Raw genomic sequence first — 9,410 nt, forward strand, 5'->3', positions numbered from 1 at the left:
CTGCAAAACTGTTAAGTCTAGTAACAGTAAGAAAAGTGTGCTGTTGCTGTGTGTGTAAATGTCATGTCAGCTGCTGTTGGGATAAAAAGCATGAACATAACCAAAGATATCTGCATGGGTATAAAAGAAACAAATAAGAAGACATTTGTTGAGATTTCTGCACTAAGGAATAAGTATGAAGCGCTAATTTCAGTGGCTAGACACTATCATCCTTGGGCCAGTTCTCTTCAACATCATTTTAACAACCTGGACACAGGACTTGAAGGAATATTAAGCAAGTTTGCCAAAGACACTAAATTGGGAGGAACTGTGAACTAACCCTCTTGAGGGCAGAGAGGCCCTGCAAAGAGATTTTGACAAATAAGGGAGATGAGCAATCACCAACCATATGAAGTTCAACAAGGACAAGTGCTGGATTCAGCACCTGGGACAGACCAATCCTGGTGTGTGTATAGACTAGGGAGCAAGAGGCTGGAGAGAAGCACTGCAGAAAGGGACCCAGGCTTCTGGCCAAAGGCAAGCTGAATGTGAGTCAGCAGTGCCCTGGCAGCCAGGAGGGCCAATCCTGTCCTGGGGTGCATCAGGCACAGCATCACCAGACGGGCAAGGGAGGGGATCGTCCTGTTCTGCTCTGCTCTGCACTGGAGCGGCCTGACCTCGAGTGCTGGGGGCAGTTTTGGGTGCCACAATGAAAAAAGATGTTAAGGTATTAGAAAGTATTCAAATGAGGTCTACAAGGACAGGACTCGAGGAAATGGCAGGCAGCTGAGTCAGGGGAGGTTTAGGTCAGATATCAGGAAAAAATATTTTAACCAGAGGATGGCTGGGCACTGGAAGAGTCTCTCCAGGGGGTGGTCACACCATCATGCCTGTCTGAGCTCAAGAAGCTTTTGGACATTGCTCTCAGGCAAATGGTGTGATTCTCGAGGATGATCCTGCGCAGGGCCAGGTGTTGGACTTGATGATCCTGATAGGCCCCTTCCAATTCAGCGAATTCTATGATTCTATGGTTCTGTTCTAGCCACTCAAGGTCTCACTCTAGCCACTGCTTGGTCTTACCAGTTTTTGATCTCCTATTGCTGGTCAGAATTTTTTACTAGTGATATTCTGCAACATATACTGGGTAATGATATTTATTGCATAAGACAAAGTGCCTTTTCTGAACAGAAATTTGAACACACACCCTATAATCCTAAAAAAAAAAATCTTCTCTTTGAAACAGCACTGTCTTATGCCCAGTATTCTTTCCAGATCTTAAGGAGAAAGAAGGCAAAATGACAAGGCTTCATATTACAATGAAGTATTGTTAATTTTCCAGTTCTTTAGCAGTATATTTGTACTTCCACTGCTCTTTTCTAAAAAATCATGGGTTTGTATAGCATGTAATTTTCTAGCAAGACACATTTTTGCAACTGAACCCATAAGTCTCTGTAAAATATATTTTTAAAAGCGTAAAATATATGAATAGGCAGTGACAAGTGAGGAAAATAGAGAGTATGAGAAGCAGCTCTGTGATACTAAGGTGAGACAAGAAGGAGGAGGAGGTGCTCCAGTTGACAGAGCAGAGAATCCCCCACAGTCCCTGGAAGACATCATAGTGAAGCAGGTTGTCTCCCAGCAGTCCCTGGACAACCGTGGAGGAACACATACCTACACTGTAGCCCGTGGAGGGCTCCATGCCACAGCTGGTGGATGTGCCTTAAAGGAAGCTGCAGCTTGTGAAGGCAGGACCAGAAAGCCATCCTTGACCTCTTCTTTAGTGGAAGAGTATGTGCAAATGTCAAAGAGCTGCTAACTGTAATCCATTCTCCTTCCAGTTATTGTCATAGGTAAATAAGAAGACAATATAAGAATTAGAAGCCTAAATGCTTTAGCTTGAGGTCCCCATTCTCTCTGCCCCCCCTTTAAAATTTAGTTTTATATGAAATAAAATTCAATATAAAGTTCTTAAGGCTTGATGTTCAAGCTTTATATAAAATAGGGAGTGCAAATAACTCTTGTCACTGTAATTTATTTTTTAAAGGACTAAAAATTTAAATGACTGTTTTCTAAGGACTTACAGAAATCAATTGGTAGAGGCGGTGAGAAGGAAGAGTATAATTAATCTGAAAAGAGAATATCATTTAGGTACCTCAGTTGTGTGCAAGTTTTTTACCAGGAACTCTAGACTTTTAAACAGGCTTAGAACACAATCATTATCTGTGGCAATATTTTAGTATGTATAGTACATTCATCTTTAAATAGCTCTATCTGTTTCATAGTTATGACTTAAATTTTAAATTTTATTTGAAAATAAATATTTTGATTCAGGTCATTTACAGTTCTGAAGCATTTCAGTTGTTGACAGTTTTTGCTGTCTCCTGAGGGCAGGGAAATAGTCTTTGTACCAATACAGAAACAAAGTAGTTGGAAAAAAAATATTTTTCCTCATTCTTTTCTGTCTATTTTAACAGGCACAGCAGCAAAACTACTGCTATGAGTCTGAGCTGCCCTACCACTCATGGATAGCAAACTTGTAGTGGCTAGTATTTTATTTGCACACATTTCTGATGCTGGTTGTTAACTGTTGTGCAGAAGGATCTGTAACCTATTTTCACAGGAGGACACTCCTGAATTGCTTCACTTGTCTCTGAACCAGATAACTAAGCTGGCACTCAATATTTGAGATCTTGCTGTGCTAGCCCCCAAGCTCATTTCCTTAAAATACATTTTAGTTTCAACCAAAGCACTTCATTACTTCATGATGGAATCCATTGTTCTTAATGCTCAGGCTATTGTTTTATAACCATAATAACATATTCTAGTAAGCAAGTATAACATCTGTCTTAAGTAGTATACATCACTTGGCTTTGGTTCATGGATTGTAACATCTGCAAGGAATGTCGTTTACAAAAAATATATGGGATGGGGTAACTGACCATAGGTTTAAGATTCTTTCTCAAATTAATTTTGCTTTAAAATTTAGCTGTTATCATTTCAAGTGTGTCTTTATTAAAGCAATCAACTATTTATTACCTGTACCACAATGAAGAACAATAAACAGTGGCTGAGCACCACATACCAAATCTAATAAGAATAATGGTCTGAGCCCCCAGTGTAGTACAGGGGATCTGTAATCAAGCCAGAGTCCTCCGGGCATCTTCTCAGCCTGGAGAAGAGCCGCCGACTCTGGGGAAATGTTATAGCAGGCCTCCAGTATCTGAAGGCAGCCTAGCAGAAGGAGGGAGATGAGCTACACAAGGGTACGTAGTGATAGGAAAGGTGTTGATGCCTTTAAAACCTGAAGAGCATGTGTTTAGCTTGAATATTGGGAAGAAATTCCTTGCCATGACAGTTGTGAGACATTGGAACATGTTGTGGGTGACCCATTCCTCGAAGTGTTCAAGGCCAGGTTGAATGGGTCTTTGAGCTTAACACGGTCTAGCAGAAGGTGTCCCTGCCCATGACATGGGGGGTAGCTTAGGTGAATTTTAAGGTCCCTTCTAACCCAAGCCATTCTATTATTCTATGATGATATTCATACTGTGCAGTAGCAGTAATAATTTAAAATAGAAATAACAGAAAATATTGATTCTGAGAAATCACCATCCAATGAGTTTAACTGTTTTGGTCTCACATATATGTTCAATTTAACATTATTATTTCTAGTAACAGTCCTGGCACTTAAATATCATACATACAACAGTTTTATAATTTTTAAAATTTCTGTCATTTGGGAATCTTTCTTTCTTTCTTTCTTTCTTTCTTTCTTTCTTTCTTTCTTTCTTTCTTTCTTTCTTTCTTTCTTTCTTTCTTTCTTTCTTTCTTTCTTTCTTTCTTTCTTTCTTTCTTTCTTTCTTTCTTTCTTTCTTTCTTTCTTTCTCTTCTTTCTTTCTTTCTTTCTTTCTTTCTTTCTTTTCTTCTCTTTCTCTCTCTCTTCCTTCCTTCCTTCCTTCCGCAACTTCCTTCCTTCCTTCCTTCCTTCCTTCCGCAACTTCCTTCCGCAACTTCCTTCCGCAACTTCCTTCCTTCCGCAACTTCCTTCCTTCCGCAACTTCCTTCCGCAACTTCCTTCCGCAACTTCCTTCCTTCCGCAACTTCCTTCCTTCCTTCCTTCCTTCCTTCCTTCCTTCCTTCCTTCCTTCCTTCCTTCCTTCCTTCCTTCCTTCCTTCCTTCCTTCCTTCCTTCCTTCCTTCCTTCCTTCCTTCCTTCCTTCCTTCCTTCCTTCCTTCCTTCCTTCCTTCCTTCCTTCCTTCCTTCCGCAACTTCCTTCCGCAACTTCCTTCCGCAACTTCCTTCCGCAACTTCCTTCCGCAACTTCCTTCCGCAACTTCCTTCCTTCCTTCCTTCCGCAACTTCCTTCCTTCCTTCCTTCCTTCCTTCCTTCCTTCCTTCCTTCCTTCCTTCCTTCCTTCCGCAACTTCCTTCCTTCCTTCCTTCCTTCCTTCCTTCCTTCCTTCCTTCCTTCCTTCCTTCCTTCCTTCCTTCCTTCCTTCCTTCCTTCCTTCCTTCCTTCCTTCCTTCCTTCCTTCCTTCCTTCCTTCCTTCCTTCCTTCCTTCCTTCCTTCCGCAACTTCCTTCCGCAACTTCCTTCCGCAACTTCCTTCCGCAACTTCCTTCCGCAACTTCCTTCCTTCCTTCCTTCCTTCCTTCCTTCCTTCCTTCCTTCCTTCCTTCCTTCCTTCCTTCCTTCCTTCCTTCCTTCCTTCCTTCCTTCCTTCCTTCCTTCCTTCCTTCCTTCCTTCCTTCCTTCCTTCCTTCCTTCCTTCCTTCCTTCCTTCCTTCCTTCCTTCCTTCCTTCCTTCCTTCCTTCCTTCCTTCCTTCCTTCCTTCCTTCCTTCCTTCCTTCCTTCCTTCCGCAACTTCCTTCCTTCCTTCCGCAACTTCCTTCCGCAACTTCCTTCCTTCCTTCCTTCCTTCCTTCCTTCCTTCCTTCCTTCCTTCCTTCCTTCCTTCCTTCCTTCCTTCCTTCCTTCCTTCCTTCCTTCCTTCCTTCCTTCCTTCCTTCCTTCCGCAACTTCCTTCCTCAACTTCCTTCCGCAACTTCCTTCCGCAACTTCCTTCCGCAACTTCCTTCCGCAACTTCCTTCCTTCCTTCCGCAACTTCCTTCCGCAACTTCCTTCCTTCCTTCCTTCCGCAACTTCCTTCCTTCCGCAACTTCCTTCCTTCCGCAACTTCCTTCCGCAACTTCCTTCCGCAACTTCCTTCCTTCCGCAACTTCCTTCCTTCCGCAACTTCCGCAACTTCCTTCCGCAACTTCCGCAACTTCCTTCCTTCCGCAACTTCCTTCCTTCCGCAACTTCCTTCCGCAACTTCCTTCCTTCCGCAACTTCCTTCCGCAACTTCCGCAACTTCCTTCCTTCCTTCCGCAACTTCCTTCCTTCTCTCAACTTTGATGTTAATTTGAAAACTGCAAAGTAGTTACAGTAAATGACTCTTCCCTAAATACCATTTTGAAACATAAAAATGGATAAATAACAAAATTGTGTGAAGACAGAGCATTTTAAAGTTATTTTAAAGTGAGAATTCGAGTTAGATATTGAAATTTCAAAAATACAAAATTGAAATTATGCAATGGACAGTTTAAAGATATTTTCTTTGTATTTATGCAATACAGATTATGATCTCAATTTTTACACCTTCTGAAAATACCCATTGAAAGTTACTACTTTGGATAACAAAAATATTTCCAAAATAAGGAAATTGATTTATGCAGATGGAAATATAATATTCTAAATATTCATCATCTAGTACAAAGGATTACCCTTACACGGTAAGGTTTATGGAGATTTCTAGTCTCACACAACCATAGAAGGGTTTTTCAACTGGCTAGAAAATCCTTAAAAGCAAATTTACCTTTGAAAAAAAAAGTAAATAAAGATCAGAAAATTATATGCATCCACACTTACTATATGTTGGTTACTAAATATTGGATCTGTTTTGTGGGTGAGTACACTTCCCATTTACTCCCTGCAAACAGATGTGTGATTTTGTGTCTCAAAGAAGGGACTCTTTTTTCTGTTCAATAGGTTTTGGTTCTCAAAGTCAAGGGGTATTCTTCCTATATGATGGTAATAAAATCAATTAAATATATGGTAAAAACTGTCCAAACTACATCTTCATGTGAACCATTAAGTCTAACTTAGGTTACTTATATAGAAAGTTTTTTCAAAGTATTACTGCAACTAAAGAATAATTACATCAATAACAGATCATCTTTTGCAGGAAGACATTCATGGCATGTTTAGCATATGCTTATGGCATGCATTTTTTATTAAAGGCTTTTTTTTAAAGAAATCTTTCTACATTCAAATTTTCCAATTATTTAACTCTGGATTCATTAAAATATGAAAAAAACTCTCATTAAAACCAACATCTTGCTTTCTAAATATCAGCTACCACAATTACATTTGGGTTGTCTAGATAATACCAACCAGTACAGGCAAACTGCAGGTATAACCTTGAAAATAGATTTTCTTTTCTCAGAGTCTGTATTTTTACAAATATAATTCTTACACAAACATAGTTAAATTTAATATAATAACAATTGTTTCTAGAGATTTTGGCTGCTAATTAAGATAAGAAATCTACTATGGAAATTTACCTAAGCTCATTTGCTTCTCAAGAGGCTTGTAAGAAGTGGAATGTAGGCAACAATGTGGTGAGAAACCCATTCCAAAATTACCAACTAAATACCTTACCATGACTTGATTTGATGAACTGAGAAAATTCTTAAGTGTTATTAGTAAAAACACAGCTTGATCAAACAGATTTCAGCTGAAGAAAGAACTTGATTATTTGTTCATTTGTTGGATATCTGCAGGTTGATATTGGAAGCACAATCACTACAAATACAGTGAAGTGAATATATATTCATTCCTCAGACCCATAAAAATGTCCAGTAGAGACTTTGTTTGTAAGAGGTATGTAAAAAATACACAATTAAGTTACATACTTTTGAATGGACAAATCATAAATACACCCTCTTGAAAATCAAGACATCAATCATAATAGAAATTTTATGAGCAATAAATGAAATTGCAAGCTGGTTTTAATTAAAAGGTAATAGTGCAAATATGTCATGTATATTTTTTCAAGATCATATTCCAGTGCTTCTGACAAGTATAAATACTATCAGAAAAGCTGAAAATAAATACCTTTCATTGCACTTAGTTTAACTACAGCAGTTTTCATAGGGAGCACTTAAATAACCAGCAGTGCATCAAAGTTCCTATCAGGCCATGTCGATTAGTACTTGCAAGTTTCTAAAATGTATGAACCATAGTATAATTTAAAGTAATTTGGTGTGAAAAAATATGTTGAGCATATATGGCTCCCTGTCCATAATTTCTAGCTTGTAAAATAAGAAAATAGCCATTATTATAAATATGCAAATACAGCATATGCAAGATGTATGCAAAGCATGCACTATAAATTCAGGTAGAAATTACAATTTATTAAAAGGCTGGTAACTGAAGAGAACATAGCAGAGGCTGGACTGCAGCATGTCACTCCAATTCTTTGTCCTTATTTTCTTATCTGGCAGAAATCCATTGAGCTGGGAGCTCATTTTAACCTTAATTCAATTAGTGACTAAGCGAACATATATTTAAATAACCTTCTCCAGATCTTTCTATTTCTTCTATTTTCTTTTAGAATATGGAGAACATATGCTACACACTGCAGAGGCACTAGGTAGTGACTAAAGGAACTTGCCTATCAATTGCTTAAAAATAAGTGGTTTTCCCACCATCCTTCTTCCCTTCTCCTTTGGAAAAACTAAAATGTTTTCTTCAGAAACAGTAAGGTTGTCTATCACAATATCCAATACATCCTATGAATTATGTAGAATAAATATTGTTCTCAATAGCGTTCTCATTTTACCCTTTTAAATCTTGACTTTCAGTGGGAAAATTTGGTTATTTACTCTTGGATATTTAGACTCAGTGAAAATAAAGTTATCCGCTTTTGAAAAGCAAATTGTTAGGAGTTGATTGTTAGGACTGCTTCTTCAGTAATATGTTTTAAAAGTTATTGCCAAAATATAGCAGTGAAATTTGTGGAGTGTAGGAAAACAAATTAAACAAATTAAAAGAAACTGACCTGATTTGTACAATAATGTACAGGCACATATATAAAAAAGAAATATGAGTATTTTATTCCTGTAACCAAACCATCTTGCACAATTTAAGTTGCTTAAAACCATAGAAATAATTACAAGTACTATTTTCAATTATAACTCATAAAAGAAAGCGCTGCTACTTACTTAGAACAGAATTAGAAACAATATTCAGGCCAAAATATTTTCAGAAGCAATATGGTTTCAAATAGACTTGGGTACTTTCTACTCCTTAAACTGCCAAGAGCTACATTTACATTGTGGAAGATAAGTGAAAAAGTGGCAATTGAATAAAATATTTCTTTTGGTAGTTTGTTTGTGAGTTTGAGCTTTTAGGTTTTGTTTTTTTTGGTTTGTGGTTTTGGGTTTTTTTCCCTTTGTTTTATATTGTTTCTAATACAAGATATATTTATTACTTATAATGTTAATTATTCCTTTATCCTGTTAATGTTAATTATCTCCTACAACCCTTATAGGAGACATTTAGGTTTTGATTTGGGAAGTATATAAAATGTACAACAGTTTTTATAGAAGTTAATGCCTAGAATGCAACATGAAATAACTCTTCAGATGTGACCAAGCAATTGTACACTTTTGTTTCTAGATACTTGAGACTATTTATTGGCAACAGAAATCTTTACATTGCTTTGTGAATGTGGCATTTTTTTTTCTAAATATTTTGACTATTCTGAAGAATACTGGAAACCAAAATCCTTAACAATCAGTATCAGAGCATTACAAATTAATTCACCAGGAAAAAGAACTGGATAGTGGAAGAGGAGATGCACTTATTTTTTCAAGTCTAGACTCTAATAGTGGGGTAACTACCCTTCAAGCAAGACGGCAGAAATATGAACATGCTGCTCTCAAAAGTCTGATAAGAAGCTCTCTTAGATAAATTATGAGTGTCTTCTGGGATTCTGGAAAGAATACAAAACTGTCTTTGATTGATGGTGGGAAAAATAGTGGAGAAGTATAATGGGAATACTCTTTCATTTAGTGGGTTTATCTTCTATAGATAACACCACAAATGCTTTATAATATTGTACAAATGACAGTGCAGCCAATTGAACCATTTCTGGAAATTTTTCCCAGTCTTCTAAAAAAAAACCTTACGCAAATATTAGCAAAAAAAATAAAATAAAAAAATGGATCCAAAAAGCATTAAATTATAGATCATAAAGTCTATTAAAAATGCAAAAATTGCTGACGGGAATGATGGCTAAACATGTATTCACAGGGTACATGTCTCTAAAGAAATACTCTAACTAAAATTCATTAATTCTTTATATCATAATGTTATCCTCTTT

The 9,410-nt window shown here is 37.4% G+C and overlaps 1 long non-coding RNA gene across 1 annotated transcript; it reads left to right on the plus strand.

Annotated features, from left to right (window-relative positions):
- Window positions 1-1,680: 1,680 nt before the first annotated feature.
- On the plus strand, window positions 1,681-7,714 carry LOC128804349 (uncharacterized). The gene is made up of 3 exons (XR_008436031.1): window positions 1,681-1,829; window positions 6,805-6,904; window positions 7,638-7,714. It is a non-coding gene; the product is annotated as an uncharacterized LOC128804349 (long non-coding RNA).
- The last annotated feature ends 1,696 nt before the right edge of the window (window positions 7,715-9,410 follow it).

Source organism: Vidua macroura, chromosome 2 (assembly GCF_024509145.1).
Source record: "Vidua macroura isolate BioBank_ID:100142 chromosome 2, ASM2450914v1, whole genome shotgun sequence".
Classification (NCBI taxonomy): domain Eukaryota; kingdom Metazoa; phylum Chordata; class Aves; order Passeriformes; family Viduidae; genus Vidua; species Vidua macroura.